The sequence below is a fragment of the Sminthopsis crassicaudata genome, chromosome 2, assembly GCF_048593235.1.
Source record: "Sminthopsis crassicaudata isolate SCR6 chromosome 2, ASM4859323v1, whole genome shotgun sequence".
Taxonomy (NCBI): Eukaryota; Metazoa; Chordata; class Mammalia; order Dasyuromorphia; family Dasyuridae; genus Sminthopsis; species Sminthopsis crassicaudata.
This window is the reverse complement of record NC_133618.1, coordinates 52,631,345-52,649,045: the sequence shown is the minus strand read 5'-3', so window position 1 is coordinate 52,649,045 and position 17,701 is coordinate 52,631,345. Positions and strand designations below refer to the sequence as shown.

General features: G+C 36.4%; 1 protein-coding gene across 5 annotated transcripts in view; it reads right to left on the bottom strand.

Annotated features, from left to right (window-relative positions):
- Positions 1-214: 214 nt before the first annotated feature.
- The window catches only part of LOC141553203 (vomeronasal type-1 receptor 3-like), a 58,240-nt gene continuing 40,753 nt past the window's right edge, over positions 215-17,701 (bottom strand). For 4 of the 5 annotated variants that reach the window (XR_012485314.1, XR_012485312.1, XR_012485313.1 and 1 more), the window contains exons 4-5: positions 14,132-14,279; positions 215-428 (exon numbers count right to left, since the gene is read on the bottom strand). The gene's annotated coding sequence lies outside the window, so the exon portion shown is untranslated. The remainder of the gene's footprint in view (positions 429-14,131; positions 14,280-17,701) is intronic. The other variant, XM_074285016.1, reaches the window with a different exon arrangement.

The window sequence follows — 17,701 nt, the reverse complement described above, 5'->3', positions numbered from 1 at the left end:
GCCTTTACTTGTTTTGCCCACTGCAGCCACCAGGGGGTGGGGGGTGGGGAGAACCAATTAATTCATCGAATTGGGCAGGGTGTCCAGCATTCCTTTACTCACTGGCAAAAGCAGCATCTATGCAAATAGAATTTTCCATTTTTTCAGGAAGAGGCTGGAGGCGGAGAGTAAGAATAAGGGGCAATAGAGAAAAAAAGCGAGTGGGAAAGCAAAGTCAGGTTCAATGATTTTATTGAGGTCGAGGCAATCCCCATGGGCCTTTCCCAGGTAAATGCTCCCCAGTTTCCACGGGCATCCTGCCTGCATTCGTATCAGGAGGAGTCGGGCCCGGTGTCTGGTGATTTGAACATGAAGAAGTCCCCAACTGGCAATATTGGGGCGTGTAAATTATTCTTCTGCGTCAAGATTTGGCATGACCAGGGTCAGTGCTGCAGAGGGAACAGAAAAACCTTTCATTAGCCTCTCAGGAGATATTAAAAAAAGAAAATAAAAAGTAAAGCCTTTCAAAGAAGAAATTTCAGCCCTCAGCAAAACTGGTGAAAAATCAAGTTTTTGTGGTTTCAATAAAAGCAAAGGATTCTGTGGTTTTCCCTCAAATTTTTCACCGTTTTCCATAAAAACAAAAGCCAATATTTGAAACCGTTTTTCCTATGAAAGTGGCAACATTTTGCCTGGGGACAAATGTTTGGGAGAGGAAAAAAAAATCTCTACCTCGTTCCAGGCCTGTGAAATTTCCCGTTTTGTTCCTTCAGAAACCACTGACTTGCCTGGCAGTCGTCAAATTTCACCTGTAGCCAAATTTATATACCCTGGATCATATAAATGTGCTTTGGTAGGAGAAACTCCACACCATGAAGAAAAGATTCATTCCTTGGAGTTATGGAGCTAAAAATAAGGGAAAGCATTTTACGTTCTGGAGAGTGGCTCAGGAAGGTGGGGGCATGACTCATGACCATCACTGAGGTGACTTCTGACGCATAAGTTTGGGTTTGACTGAAACCCAGCTCCACGAGGTCCAAAAATTGCTCCTACCTAAAGAAAACCCATTTTTTTGTGTTTTTTGCAATTAGAAGGGACCCTAACGGTCTTTTTACCAGAAGTCCCTGCTCGGTAACTAAGGCTTAGATCAAGGAAGTAGCTTGTCCCAGATTAGCGGTATAATTGGAACTAGAACACAAAGGTTCCCAATTCAATGCCCTTTTCACAACAGCATTTCACTTCTCTGATAATTCCATTCTTTAAGCTGATATATTTCATAATCCTAGAAATAATACATACTTTGCTCCTAGAGCAAAAGAATTAAGACTATTGGTAGTAGTAAGTGATTTGTACCCATTTTTGTTCTGAAGTAATGAACAGAATTAAAGGGGGAAACAAGCAAAACAGTTTTCTTTTTTCCCCTGGGGCAATTGGGGTTAAATGACTTGCCCAAAGTCACACAGCTCCAAAGTATTGTGTCTGAGGCCACATTTGAACTCAGAGTACTGGCCCTGAAGTCAGGAGGACCTATCTACTGTACCATCTAGCTACCCTGTGAAACATTTTTCTATTTTCTAGAAGTAAGATTGTTTTGTTTTGAGGATTATCCTCAAGCCTTCTAGAGAATATATCACATTTTTTCAGGTTTTGGTAGGAGAAATTAGAAATACCCCAGTCCTACCGCTCTTTGAGTATATGGAGCCTCTAGTGTCCAGACTACTAATCCCTGAGATCACCATATCTTAGAGCTGCAAGGAAATTTCAAAAATATCCAGTCCTGTCATCTTTACTCCAAAAAAATACCCCTTTCCAGAGTTTCCAGAAGAAAGTCAACTATCCTCTGTGTGAATCCTTTGGGACTCAGTCCCTTGAGAGACAAGGTAACATTGAAAAGTTAGCATTCTATTTAAGTCATTCACCAATTGATAAATAGTAAAAGGATATGAACAATTTTTCAGATGAAGAAATTAAAACCATTTGTAGTTATATGAAAAAAATGCTCTAAATCATTTTTGCTTAGAGAAATGCAAATTAAGACAACTCTGAGGTACCACTTCAAACCTCTCATATTGGCTAAAATGACAGGAAAAGAGACCAATAAATGTTCGAGGGGATATGGGAAAACTGGGACACTGATACATTGTTGGTGGAGTTGTGAAATGATCCAACCAAATTGCTGAAGAGCAATTTGGAACTATGCCCAAAGGGCTATAGAACTCTACATACCCTTTGATCCAGTTGGCACTATTGGGTCTGAATCCCAAAGAGATCATAAAAGAGGGAAAAGGACCCACATATACAAAAATGTTTGTAACAGCTCTTTTTGTAGTGACAAAGAACTGGAAAGTGGATGAGGATGCTCAGCAATTGAGGAAGGGCTGAATACGTTATGGCATATGAATGTAATGAAATATTGTTTTATAAAAAATGATGAGCAGCCTGATTTCAGAAAAGCCGGAAAGACTTATATGAATTGATGTTGAATAAAGTGAGCAGAACTAGGAGAACATTGTACATAGTAACAAGAAGATTAAGTGATGATCAGTTGTGAAGAACTTGGCTTTTCTCTGCAATGTGATGATTCAAAACAATTCCAATAGACTTGGGATGGAAAATGCCATCAACACCCAGAGAAAAACCTGAGGAGACTGAATGTAAATCAAAGCATAGTATTTCACCTTTTTTGTTTGCTTGCTTGCTTTCTTTTCCTTTCTCATGAGTTTTTTTTTTCTTTTTGGTTTGATTTTTCTTACACGATATGAAAAATAATGGAAACATGTTTAGAAGGATTGCATATATTTAACCTATATCAGATTGTTTGCTGTCTTGGGGTAGGGGAGAGGAAAGGAAGGGAAGAAGAAAAACTTGGACACAAAATCTTACAGAAATAAATCTATTTCTGTAACTAGCTTTACATGTATATTTGGAAAAACAAAATACTATTGAGGAAGAAATGTTGGCATTCTAAACTTGCAGCCATAAATATTTTGACGTGAATTATATCTTGGACTCTTAGTAGTTATGTGATTGTGGGCAATCATTCTGCAAAGTGCTTTGCAATTCCTAAAACATGAAATTCATGTCTTCTGCCACTGGCCCTTCAGTCTCATGAAATACCCTGTTCTGTTTTCAGACAACTCCAACTATTAGAAAGCTCTCCTTTATGATTTACATGAATTGATACAAAGTGAAGTGAACACAACTGGGAGACCATTGTACATAGTAACAGCAATATGGTGTGATAAATAAATGTGAATGATTTAGTCATACAATGATCCAAGACAATTCCAAAGGACTCATAAGGAAAAATGTCATCCACTTCCAGAGAAAAAACTGAAATCTGAATAGAGAACAAAGTATAATAATATTTTTCATTTTTTTCTTCCTTTCTCTTTTTGTTTTTGTTTGAGTTTTCTTGTACAAAATGACTACTAGAGAAATGTTTTACATGATTGATATATATGACCTATGTCAGATTGTTTACTGCCTCAGAGAGAGAAGGGAAGGGCTAGAATTTGAAATTCAAAACTTTTTAATGTTAAAAATTGTTTTAATATGTAGTGGAAAGAAAAAGAGGGGAAGCTAGGTGGTGCAGTGGATAGAGCACTAGCCTGAAATCAGGAGGACCTGAGTTCAAATGTGACCTCAGACACTTAACACTTCCTGGCTATGTGACCTTGGGCGAGTCATTTAATCCCAATTGCCTCAGCAAAAAGAAAAAAAAAGAAAAGAAAAAAAAGAAAGCTTCCCCTTATGCTGAGCTTATCCTTCTCTTGTAGACACAGAAAACAAATCTGCTTCTTCTTACTCAAAGTCTTCAAATATTTTAAAACAGTTAAAATAATTAGAGCCAATTTTTTTTATTTTTAACATTATTTAATATTATTTTATTTTTCCAAATACATGCAAAGATAGTTTTCAACATTCATTTTTATAAATCATTATGTTCTAAATTTTTCTTTCTCCCTCCCTCACTTTCTCTCTCCCCAAGATAGCAAGCAAGCTGATATAGGTTAAATATGTTCAGTCCTTTTAAACATGTTTCCAAATTTGTCATGTTGTACAAGAAAAAAACAAAAGGGGAAAAAATCATAAGAAAGAAAACAACAAAGAAAAAGGTAAAAATATGATGCTTCAATTCACATTTACTGTCCATAGTTCTCTCTCTGGATGCAATTGTATAGCTAACATTTGTTAGCCTTTAAGATTGCCAAAGAGCTTTGCAAATATAATCTTTTCCTATTTTCACAACAGTCCTGGGAGATAGGTGCTATTATGATCTCCATTTTATGCTATAAGGAAATTGAGGCAGGCAGAGGTTAAAAGACTTGCCCATGGTCATATATAGTTAGTACAGTGTCTCATAAGATTCTTTCTGACTTCGAATCTAACACTGTCCACTAAGCCATGCAGCTGTCTCTATCATGTTGTGCCTTAGTCTTTTCTGGGCTAACTGTTCCCAATTCCTTCAATTGGTCCTCATACGACATGGTTTCCAGTCTCTTCCTCATCCTTGTCTGAATAAGACCCAATTGTCAGTGTCTTTCATTCATTTATTTTTTCCCTATGGTCTCCCTTTTCTGAGTATGGCCCAGATAGTCAATGTCTCTCTTTCACTTAATTATTCACCGAAGAAATACATGTTAAGCACTTCCCATATACAAAGCCATGTGCTAACAAGAGTCTCTTCTCTCAGTGTTTTAACTGGACATGATTCTGTAATCCTCCCTCAAATTTTTCACTATTTTCCATAAAACAAAAGCCAAAATTTGAAATTCTTTTCCTCTAAAAATGGCAACATTTTGCCTGGGGACAAATTTTTGAGAGAAAAAAATAATCAGATGTATTCTGATTGGTGTAGAGCAGCCGTTCTCAAAATGTGATCCAGGGACCAATAAATATTCAGGAGATCATTGAAGTCAAAATTATATTCAAAATAATGCTGACTTTTAATTTCTAAATGGGGAAATATCAATAAATATAGCCCACATAAACAAAATCTCTTTGGAGAGTTCTCCATAATTTTAAGAGTATAAAGGCATCATGAAACCAAAAAGTGTGAAAATTATTGGTATAGAGAACAATGTCAGTGTAGACTATAACACCATTGTGTAGCACAGGGCCAGTGTAGAGGGAATAATATCAGTCTAGATTACCATACTGATATAGAATACAATGCCAGTGTAGACTACAGTACCAGTACAGCAACAATATAGGGGAAAATGCTGATGTAGAACACAGCATTGGTATAGACTATAAGGCAATTCTCAGCTTTTTTATGGTGAATAATACTTCACTCTGTCACTTCTCATATTACTAGACCCTCATTCAAATTAAAAAAAAATCCATGCTTAATCCCAGTAACCTCTTGCACAAAACCAGATAGTAATAAATAAACATGCCATCAAAGACAATTTTCTAAACATTGTAAAATTTTGTTATGGCTTGAAGTCAGAAGGCAATGTTTTTATAATCATCATTCTTTAATACCAATATCAGCTTTCTGTCAGTTAAAGGTTGTGCTGTGTTCTGATCATTAGCAGACATAATGATTTAAATTAGTGAATCATAAGATGAGAGAAACAATGAAAAAGAAATAGAGAAAAGAGGAATAATAAGACAAAAGAGACTGAGAAAAAAAGAGTGCAGTAAGAGACAAAGAGAAAGAGTAGGAGGGTTAGAGAAGGGAAAGAAAGAATGAGAAAGATACAGAAAGAGGAAGAAAGAAAAATAATGAGAAAGATGGAATAAGCAAAAAAAAGAAGAGAGAGCATGCACACACACAAGAAAAAAGAGCATAGTTTTTTAAATCATTGGACCTTGGATTATAGACACAATTCTATGGTCAACCCATTGTGTTATCTTTGACAAGCTACTTTTCCTCACTTAGACAAGAGACTGGACTGACTGGTCTCTAAGGTACTTTGCTGGTTATTCTACACCCTAAAGTCTCTAACAGGACATCTTAAACTTTTTCCCCTGTATGCAGCTTTTTTTTTGCCTGAGAAATTTTTACATGACCCCAGATAGATAGGTATATAAAATCAGTTTGCAAATCAAACATTTATTGATAATAAATCATAATTTCACAACCCTCACATTCAGTTATGAGGTCATGACCCACATTTTAAGAAACTTTGCTCTAACATGCCAGGATGTCTAATTCTAATAATTTACGATCATACCTTCTGATATGATCACTACTTCCATATGAATAGACTTAAGAGGAAAAGATCCCATTCAACTAAGTAAGATATTGAATAGAAGAATTTGATGTTAGAGATACAAGAAAATAAAAAAATCCTAGAAAAGAATCAGATTTCTAATTATATTTTAAGTTATCTGTAAATATTTCTGAGTTGAATCAAATATACTCTGTCTAGTTATATGAGTTAAATGAACCACTTTCTTTTTCTGATCCTCATTTTTCATCTGTTTAAATAGGAGTATTAGACCAGATGAAATCAAAGGTACTTGACAACCTCCAAAAGCTAAAATCTTGAATTTCTTACTTCCCCACTGGGTGCTATTTTAAAATAATTATACAGATTATCTCCAATTTATCTTGAATCTATCTTGTTTGTAATTTGCATTGTCTCACCCTTTAGATTGTGATCTCCTTGAGGGCAAGAATCTTTTGCCTTTCTTTGTATCCCCTAGCACTTAACAGAATGTCTGGAATAGAGTAGGAGTTTAATAAATGCTTATTGACTGACTTAAATTAATTCCAAACCAAAAGACAGATTCATTAAATTTCCAATTATGCATTCCCATTGAATCTTTGCTTTTATTTCTGGCTGAAAAGTAAATGTCAATTAAAATGGTTTCTCTTTACATTGGCCTCTCCAAAGAGAGGTTTGGGAATCTGGATGTTAGTTTTGTGTGTGTTAGTGGAGAGAGACTGACTTAAATATGTTGGGAATTTCCTAGTGGTAAAAGTGAGTGGATTTTTTAAGGAAAATTTTATTGGGAATAATTTTTTTTCCTTAGGTGTGAAAATTGGCAGGTAACTGCATTCTCTGACAGACTGCTGAAGACTAGGTTAATTAGAAATGAGGTCTGATTCCAAGACAAACATATTGAGCCTGCTAAGTCTTCTTAGGATGTTTGTCTGAAATGCTTCTGAAAATAGTATAGCTTTCTATAAAGAAATATTAGTCCATGTTCATAAATGGAATTGAATATATGTACTAACCAAACCTATGCTAACTCCATATGAGATGAGGGATTAGTCTCTGCTTTTATTTAAACAACCACATAGATTTTTTTATCCTTTTTTAATAAATTAAGCTGAGAAAGTGAATATGGACTCCATAATTTCTCCTCTAATCAGAATATAGAAATATTTTTAATTTGATTCCCCAGTGTTTTGGTTCAAGAAATATGATCCAATTAATTGTACAACATATGTTGATACAATTGAGCAAGCAATAGGATTTATAGAACTGGAAGGGGTCTTCAAGGTCATTTTAGAGTTGAAACTGAAATGCAAAAACAACATTTCACACTATATGCAAAGATAAACTCAAAATAGGTACATGGTTTAGACACAGAGTGACAATATAAACACATTAGGGAAGCACAGAAAACATTACCTGTCAGATTTATGGAGGGGGGAACAGATCATGATTAAATTAGAGACAGGAAGAATCATGGAAGGTAAAACGGATAATTTTGATTACATTAAATTTAAAAGGGTTTGTACAAACAAAACCAAAGTAAGCAAAATTAGAAGGAAAGCAAGAAGCAAAATTTTCTTATAGAGGTCTTATTTCTCAAATATATAAAGAGTGGAGCCAAATTTATAAATATAAGAGCCATTCCTCAGTTGATAAATGGTCAAAGGATTTAAATAGATAGTTTTCCAAAAAAAAGAAATTAAAGTTATCAGTAGTCATGTTAAAAAAAATTATCCCGAATCACTAATAACTAGAGAAATGAAAATAAAAATAACTCTGAGGAGCCATCTCCCACCCATCAAATTGGCTAAGATGACAAAATAGGAAAATAATAAATGCTGAAGGGAATATGGAAAAATAAGGACACTGATGCATTGTTAGTGGGGTTGTGAACTGATCCAACCACTCTAGAGAATAATTTGGAACTATGCCCAAAGGAGTAAAAACTATGCAGACCTTTTGACTTAGCAATATCACTATTAGATCTATATTCCAAAGAGATCAAAGGAAAAGGGCCTATTTGTACAAAAATATTTATGGCAATTTTTCTTATACTAGAAAAGACCTGGAAACTGAGGGGATGTCCCTCATTTGGAGAATGTCTGGAGAAGCTGAAGTATATGATTGTGATGGAATATGATTATGTTATGAGAAATCATAAGGTAGACAGTTTTAGAAAAACTTAGGAAGATTTATATGAATTGATAAAGATGAAAAAAGCAGAACCTAGAGAAAACTGTATACAGTAATAGCAATACTGTATAATGATTAACTATACACTTATTCTCAGCAATACAATCATCCAAGGACTTAGAATGAAAAATTCTATATACCTCCAGAGAAAGAATTGGTGAACACTGAATGTAGAATTGAAGGATATTTTTTTGCCTTTGTTTTTTTTTGCCATTTTTCCCAACATGGCTAATATAGAAATATGTTTTGTATGACTTTATATGTATTATAATAATATAACCTCAATATATAAATATATAATAAAATTGATGATATAATATACATTATAAAATAAATGTTAAATATAACAAATAGTAATTTAACATAATTTTTTTGCTTTCTTGAAGGGTAGGGGAGGGAAAGAGAAAGGGAGAAAACTTGAACTGAAAATAAAAATAACATTTTTTAAAAAGAAACTAAGATGCAGATAAGGGAAATAATAAATTATGCAAGGTCATACAGACAACAAAGAATAGAGCTGAGTTTCAGTCCCAGATCACCTGAATTCAAATCCAGTGATCTTTCTATAATAATATATATCATATTATATGATAATGTTATAGTGACATCATAATATTATAATAATATATGATAATTGATCATATTTATATGATATTTTTAGATCTTCAAAGTATTTTACAAGCATTTTCATGCAATCCTCACTAAAACCCTATGAGGCAGGTGTCATTATTATGTTGTTCTGTTGTTTTCAGTTGTGTCCAACTCTTTGTGGTTTTATTTTTTTGGCAAAGATACTAGAATAGTTTGTCATTTTCTTCTTCAACTCATTTGACAGATGAGGAAACTGAGGCAAACAGAGTGAAGTGACTTGACCACTAATAAGTGTTAAGGGCTCACATTTGAACTCAGGTGGATGAATCTTCCTGGCTCTAAGCTCAGTACTCTATGCACTAAGGGGCTCCCTAATCACCCTATATAATTTTTTTGAAATGAGTACCATTTTACATTCATTCATCTCCATCACTCTTACTTTCACTTACGTGATCCTACACAGTGGATGTTGTTGTGAATAACAATAAGTAGAAGAGGCACAAAATCTCCCTGAACTCTTAGTCCAAGAGTTCATAGAAACTATACATAGAAAAGGATTTCAAACTCTCTTCCTGAAGGTCCCATCCCCTGACCATTTTCTTATGCCTGTTTTCTCCTTCTATTAGAATGTAAAGTTTAACATGTTTTGGATTATTTGCCATCTAGGCAAGGGGAATTAGAACACAAGGTTTTGCAAGGCTCAAGGTTGAAAAATTATCCTTGCACACGTTTTGAAAATAAAAGCTTCAATTAAAAAAAATGTAAGCCCATTAAGGTCAAGAATTGCCTGGCTTTTAAATTTATGATTCCAGGGTACATAGCACAGTCTTTGGCACACGTTAAGCATTTAATAACTGCTTTTTCATTTATTCATCCAAGACGATGCTCCAAGATAAAACAATATAAATCTGAAATTTGTATACATATAACATATATAGTACTTAGTTACTTTGTATAAAGCAATAAAGATCTATAAAGGTAGCCACTGTTGCCATTAAAAGAAAAAAAAAGAGAGATTTACTTAATGAGTATTTCTTGAACACCAAAGGATGAATAGCTCCTTCTTTGGTACTATGGGATATACAAAAAAATTAAATATGTCATGTTTACATATCCAGCACCCCTTCTCAACAACCAGAGTTCATTTCTTTCATAGTTATCTCCTCTCCTGGAATCACTATTTAGAGAATATATATTGACTTTAAAAGGACATTAAGAGACATGAGTCCCTCCTGGATCACTGCCTTGTCATGGCAGAGGGACTTGAATAGTTCATGGGAACAATGAGTAATGCCATGCAGAATTCCCCAAAAGAACCAGATCCTAGTGGAGAGCTGTGACAAAAGGTGATCCACTGAAGAAGGAAAAGGCAAACCACTGCAGTATCTTTGCCACGAAAATCCCGTGGACAATATTCTGGAGGACAGAAGAGCCTGGCTTGACATGGCACACGAGATCACAAAGGGTTGGACGCTACTGAACAAAAAAGAGGCATGACTCACCTTTCAGCCAGTCAATGATAAACTCCATAAATTTGATGAACCAAAATATGAATATTTCTTTGAAGTTTATTAAAATTTTAACACCTCCCTGTTTCTGTTATATTCTATAATTTTATTAACTGGGTTAGGAGAAAAATCAATGAAACCAGGTAACTTTCAGATCACCTTCTCTATCATCCCTTTTCACTTAAGTAACCATAATCTCTATCAATGTCAGTGAACAAGCATTAGGCATTAAGTGGGTCAAGAAGACCTGAATTCAAATCCCAGGCTCTGATATTTAATGTATGTGTAACTTCTGTCTTCCTCAGTTTTCTCATCTGTAAAATGGGAATAATCATAGCACCTACCTCACCGGGTCATTATGAACATCAAATGAGATAATTTTTGTAAAGCACTTTACAAATCTTAAGGTACTTTATAAATGCTAGCTATTAATTGCTGACTGTGTACCAAATAATCATTGAGTATATAAAGAAAGTAAGGCAAAAATGGTCCCTGCCTTCAAGAATCTTCTGTTCTAATGTGGGAAACAAGTAAATAAAAAGATACATACTAGATCTATATATGGGAGATGAAAGGTATATTGAAAGGTAGCCTTTAGCAGATGTAGGAATTTGGAAAAAGACCTTTTAAGAAGGTGAGATTTGAGCTGAGTCTTGAAGGAAGCCATCCCTAAAATCCTGTGAGCCTATAATAATATTAGCCAGATTCACTCGAAAATCATTTGACTCCCTATTAGACTTTGCCCATGTCAACCAGCATTTTAAAACATATCCCACCAACCTCTGCTTTCAAATTCTTCTCACCCCAGGAACTAAAGCTGGTGCTGTTCCAAGAGTTAGAAAAAGAAAGAAAAGAGGCCCATCCTTCACTGAGTTGGCTGGTGGCTAGCTTGTAGTACACACTGTTCTGTGTTCAGTTGAAATTTTAGTTATGAAAACCCAGAGGCATCCAGCTGATCTTAGAAAAGGGAAAAAAATATCTCAGTGGGATGCTCCCCTATCCTGTGTTTACATGAAGAGAACACTGTAATAGGACAAGAACAGAGAAGTACTTCCAGCCATCGAGTGAGAGTGAAAATAAATTGCAAAAGGAAACTCAGGTCCCACTGGCCAAGCAGCCTGCATGGATGAGCTGCAGGAGAGGATTTAGGCAACATCAAAATGGAGAGGTGGGAAAGAATAATTCAGTCACATCTCATTTCTTTTTCCCCCCCACTGTAGATTGGCAGAAACCCTAGATATAAAAAAAAGCCATTGGAGGCCCAGAAGAATTCTCTCTCACACACATGGTTAATGGTGAAATTGGGAAGTGAACCTCTTAATTCCCACTTTCTACTACATCAAGCTTGCCCTGAGCTGAAGAATCAAGATACTCTAATGTCATCACTGATCGATAATGTCTTCTGGGATGCTTTGAGACAATAAGGAGGGAAGAATGCCTCACTTTTCATGGGCCCCCTAGAGGGAGATAGCCATAGGTTATAGGATGTCAACCTTCTGATTAATACTCTCAAGTGTTCCCTGAGCTGAAGAATCAAGATACTTTAATGTCATCTCACTCACTGCATAATATTGTCCCCTTGGATGCTCTGAGACAACACGGAGGGAAGACTTTCCCACTTTTCAAGGATCCCTAGAGGGAACTGGTCATAAGATATGGGATGCCAGTTTCTGATCAATTGTCTTGTTGATTCTACAAGTTAGCTTCTTGTTGAATAAACTAGAAAATATACATAAATCATTTCATTAGCTCTTTTTCTCTCTCATTTCCCAAATATGTTCATCTGAGTATGATCAAAAGATCTTGGAATTAAATTACCTAAGTGCATCCTGGGTCAGAAGTTTCCTAGGTATATGGTCTTAGACAATTTCTTGCTCACTGTGTACCTCAGCCTCTCATCTATAAAACACAGGTTAGAAATGTGTTTATCATATATGTGTTTATCAGAATACTGATATCACATGCTGTAAAGGGCCATTGTGAGGAAGGCATTTGACAAACTTATTTAAAGTCATCATTTGGAGGCAACAGGGAACATCGTAATATTTGCTTGAAATCATCCATTCCTGAATGTTTTGAGTTTTTCAAGATTCCCTGAAAAGAATACTCATTTCTAACTATGCTTTTTATGTGCAAGGCCCAGTATTAATTGCTGAAAATACAAAAATAGAAAGAATAATGTCTGCCTTCAAAGAGCTTATGTTCCTCTCATGAGAATACAAGATGTACACAAAGAAGTAAATGTACACACAGAAGAACACAGAGAAGTAAAACTCTAACAACTGGCAAGGGTCAAGGAAGACTCATGTCTAATCCTTGACTGAAGCAAAGAAAGACAGAGATGAAACCAAAATGAAGAGGGTCTGTATTGTACTCAAGATGGATTAAAGGCAAAGAGCTGGTGATTTTCCCCCAGTTTTAAGTTCAATGTAAAGGGGAGAAAGGGAAGTTCTGCCATTGGATGGAGCCTATGTGGGATGCCTTCTGCTGCCTAGACTTCCTCCCTAATGGAAGAGAGGCCATCGTGGTCTCAGAAGTCTCCTGGGAAGTTGAATAAAAGGAGAAGTAGGGCATAATGAAAAACCAAGGGATCCCATGCACCTGTGGGATTTTTAATCCAAGAGCCAGATCTCCTATGTAAACCTAAGCAATCACTACTGTCTGGACCTCAGTTTCCTCATCTATAGAACAAGGAGTATAGACTAAATAGATTTTAAGGACCTTTCCAGTTGTAAATTCTAGGAATTTAAGACATTTTCAAAATGTATTTCTATATTCAAGATTCACCTGCCTGCTATAAATTTCTACTGACTATTGAAAATGCACCAATGAAAATAATCTTTCATCAACTAGAGATAGATCTTTTCCTAACTATTTCATCTCTGATTCCTAGGATTTAATTAATATCCTGATGTTAAATGGTGAGATTTCAAGTTGTGCTTGAATTCATACTCAGATGATAATCACTCATATGTAACAATTCCATGAGGACTAATCAGCCTTGTAATAGGATCTGCATCTTAGAAACCAAAAACACTTTGCTCCACTTTTGAAATCCCTAAATCCAATCACATGAATATCGGAAGCAGAATCATTAGTGATGTAGAGATATACTTTTTTTGCTGAGGCAATTGGGGTTTAGTGTCTTGCCCAGTCACACAGCCAAGAAGTGTTAAGTGCCTGAGGTCAAATTTGAGCTCAGGTCCTCCTGACTTCTGGACTAGTGCTCTATCCACTATGCTACCTAGTTGCCCCAGAGATACTCTTCTTAAAATCATATTTGCTTGGTCTCAACTAACCAAAAAGTAAAGACACACTAACAAAATGGAACAAGAAAAGTTCTAGTTTCTTTGAAATTGACTGTTGAATAGCAAAAAAAATCCAACTAATTTGTGGTATCATCACAACCTCCAAAGTGCAATATCCTATTTCTATCTCAGAGCTCCAGGGAAATAAGCTCATGATCCCCAGTAGAGTTTCCAAATTAGCCATCCTCAGACTTCACTTAATTTGCCTATTTTGCTATTCCTTCTTTTCCTCATTCTACACATTTATAAATTCCCCTATCTTTATACAGCTGAGCCATTCTTGTTTCTGACTCTTTTCGTCCGTGAAATGTTTTCATCAAAGAAAAATTATACAGTGTAAATATTTATTCCAAAAAATTATTTGCAGTATTACCTCCCTGGAGTGCTTGGCCACTCATGAAAGCCAGGAATGTATTCGTTCTTGGGGAGTCCAGGAAATGGGATCCTTTGCTCAATATATTTCTAGCTTTTATGAGACAGGTTTAGTGGAAAGGGTGTCAACATTTTACCTGAAAAATAAACTGAAAAAAAGCAATATGTACAGGATGCCAACTGAATGGCCAAAGACACGGAAATGGGTTCAGTGGGTTGACTTAGTGTCCAAATCAAAATCACAGTTGAAGTTTCATGAACTTTGACTTGAGATAGTGAAAATAGATAATTTAAATAATATTCCATACTCCCATCATCCCCCAGGCCAGATTCAGAGCCTATCATGACTGCTAAACCAGTTCTACCATTTTACTCTCATTTCTATTTTCAGACTCTTGTAGGCTCAGAATTATCAGTCAATCGACAAGTTATGTGCTTGTTGCTATGGGCAACATGTCAGGAACTGTGCTAAGTATAAAAGTATGAGTATAAATAAATATATCATATTAATAAATAAAAGTACAAATAAAAATATAAATATTTTTAAAAGATAGTTCCTACCCTCAAGGAGCTTATATTTTAATAAAGACAACATTTAGCAGGAAGTTGAAAAGGAAGAAGACATGGTAGAAAAATCAGAGAGGTCTCATGGTGATTTTGCCAAGGCTAATTTTGCCAATCAGATATTAACACCTACTAGATGGTTGTTATCTTCAAACCATGAAGACTGGCACTAAGACCCAGGCCCTGGGCTCATTCTTCTAGCTGGAGACCAGCTGAAATCACCTCTTTCCACATATTATCTTAATTCTTGATCATTCCCCACACTCCATAAAAGGGGGTCTATTCAAAGAGACACCCCAAAACCTCTACAAATCCTTGAGGACAATTTCCAATCATCCTTAGTGCCAAAATCAGAAGAATACTGATATTCCCTTATGTGATGGCCACTTCAGTCAATAAATAGTGAATCAGCCTTTATTTATTGAGCAGTTAAATGGCACAGTGGATAGAATGTTAAACCTGGAGTCAAAAAGATCTAAGTTCAAATCTGACCACAAATATTTACTATATGACCTTGAACAAGTCATTTACCTCTGTTTGCCTCAGTATTCTCATCTGTCAAAAGAGCTAGGGAAGGAAATGGCAAACTACTCCAGTATCTTTGCCAAGAAAGCCTTAAATGAGGTCACAAAGAATCAGACATGATTGAATACAACAACTGAATACCTGCCTACTCTGTGCCAGGCACTGTGCTAAGTACTAGGGAAGAAGGAGGAGGAGGAAGACAAGGAGAAGAATAGGAAAATAAAGAAGCAGAGGAAGAAAAGACAGACTCTGCCTTCAAGGAGCTCACAATCTAATGGACAAGACATCAAGCAAATAAATATGTTCAAATAAGCTACAGACAGAATAGATCGAAAATAAATAAGAGAGGAAAGACAGAATTCAGTGAGGTTCTGAAAGACTTTCTGTAAAAGTTGGGCTTTTATTTGGGACTTAAAGGGAGCCAGGGAAGCCAGTAGGTAGAGTTGAGAAGGGAGATTGTTCCAGGCATGGCGGACTGCCAGAGAAAATGCCTGGAGGCTCTGTCCTCCACATATTCAAACTCCATCACAAGATACTACAGTATACAACCTCCAGGGGCCAGCTTCCAATTACAACTCCTCCACCAATTCCCAGCCTCAGGAAAACAGTCAGAAGCTCTCTTATTGAGGGCAAGGGAATGTTTTCACTCCCAAGGGCAGTTTTGGACCCTCTTTGCCTTAGCAACTGCTATTTTCTTAAAGTTCATCAAATTTTAAAGATATTCATCCTAAAAATTGGAAGTATCCAAAAAAGGGCTGAGCTGCCATGTTTATTAATGGATTCCTATTACCGGAGGCATTTGTGAAGATGCTGGGTCACCACTTCTCAGGAATGTCAAAGGAGGGATTCCTGCTAAGGAGGAGTCTGGACTACATGTCTCCTAGTTTGAACTCTCTCCTCTGTGACTCTGTGATTCTGTGATTTCTCTTTAAGCTATGTTATGGTCTGTTTGGAGAGCTCTCCAGAAGAATAGAAATTATTTGGGAAGAACAAAAAGGTAAAAGGCCGGGACCAACCAGGAAACAGTCCATTCTTGGATCAGCGATAGCTTTGGCTCATAGGCCAGAACTGGACAAACAGTCTGCTCTGCACGACTAAGTCGCAATGGTTGATTTTGACCTGGCACAGGGCCTGCCCAAAAAGGTCAGTATTTCTATGTGACTTTGCCCTCATAAGGAGTGAGAGCAAAACAACCAGCAGAGAATGGGGAAGTCACAGTCTGACAACATCAAAGAATTTGTTGTGTTGATTCTCACTGAAAAGACATCACCGGGACCCCTGAGCTTGCCAACCCACGGGCAGTTGGGGATCAGCCACTGAACATGATCTCGTTCCATAAAGTTGATGCAAAAAAGCCCAGTGGGAGGAAAGCATGTAGGCTGGATAGGAGGGCCTACAAGGCCCAGTTCAGCATCTTAACTCTTCCATGGAGTTTTCTCTGATATTTTTTTTCTTTTAAAAATAAACTGTTAACATGGGAGAAACACACATTCAAGAGGAAAAGAATGCATGTGTACACACACACACACACACACACACACACACACACAAGAAATCATCACATAATGAGTTTATAGCTGGAAAGAACCAGAGGCCATCCAGTCCAACCCTCTCAGGTTAAAGATGAGAATACTGAGCCTAGGGACAATGAAAGGCCCATAATTATATGGCTGTCAGGCAGAATTTGAACCTGGGTCTTTGGATTTTAGATGATGTTATTTTTATCCTGCCATTTTGACCTAGAGCTAAATGTTGACATTCATCCCCATCCTCACAGTCCTTGGCTTTGAATTGCTTTAGATTTTTCTTTATAAGTTGGTTTATAGATTTGGTCAAAATCATGTTTGCCATCCAGTAGTTATTTTAAGACATCCTTTTTTTTTAATCCATAAAGATTCTTTAGTCTGAACATAAAATCAGTATTTTAATTTGATGGGTCAAAACATTTAAATACAAACACAGATGAAAAAGTTGGGAGAGGAGAATGGAAATCATGTCCAGGCTTTGGGTTATATTAGTTTAGGGAATTCCCATTGTGGGAACTTCCTATACCCATATATATATATGACCAACTTCTCCAAAACCCGTAGTCTCAGAGATGTACTTTGGGCAGCTAGTGTTGTGCCACCATTCTTCCAATCATCCAAAATTCATAGCTTTGGGATTATCCTCAAGTTCTCACTTTCCTGAGAGAGACAGAGACAAAGACAGAGAAAGACAAACAGAGAGAAAGACAGAGACAGAGATAAGAGACAGCAAGGAACAGACAGAGAGACAAAGAGACAGAGGCAGAGAGAGAGAGAATGGAGAGACAGACAGAACGAGACAGAGACAGAGAGAAACAGAGAGAGGGATGGAGAAAAAGGGAGAGAGAAAGGGAGGAGAGGAGGGAGAGAGAAAGGGCCGAGAGAGAAAAAGGGAGGGAGAGAGTCAAACAGAAGGAAAGAGAAAGGGTGAGAGAGAGAGAGAAAGAAGGAGAAAG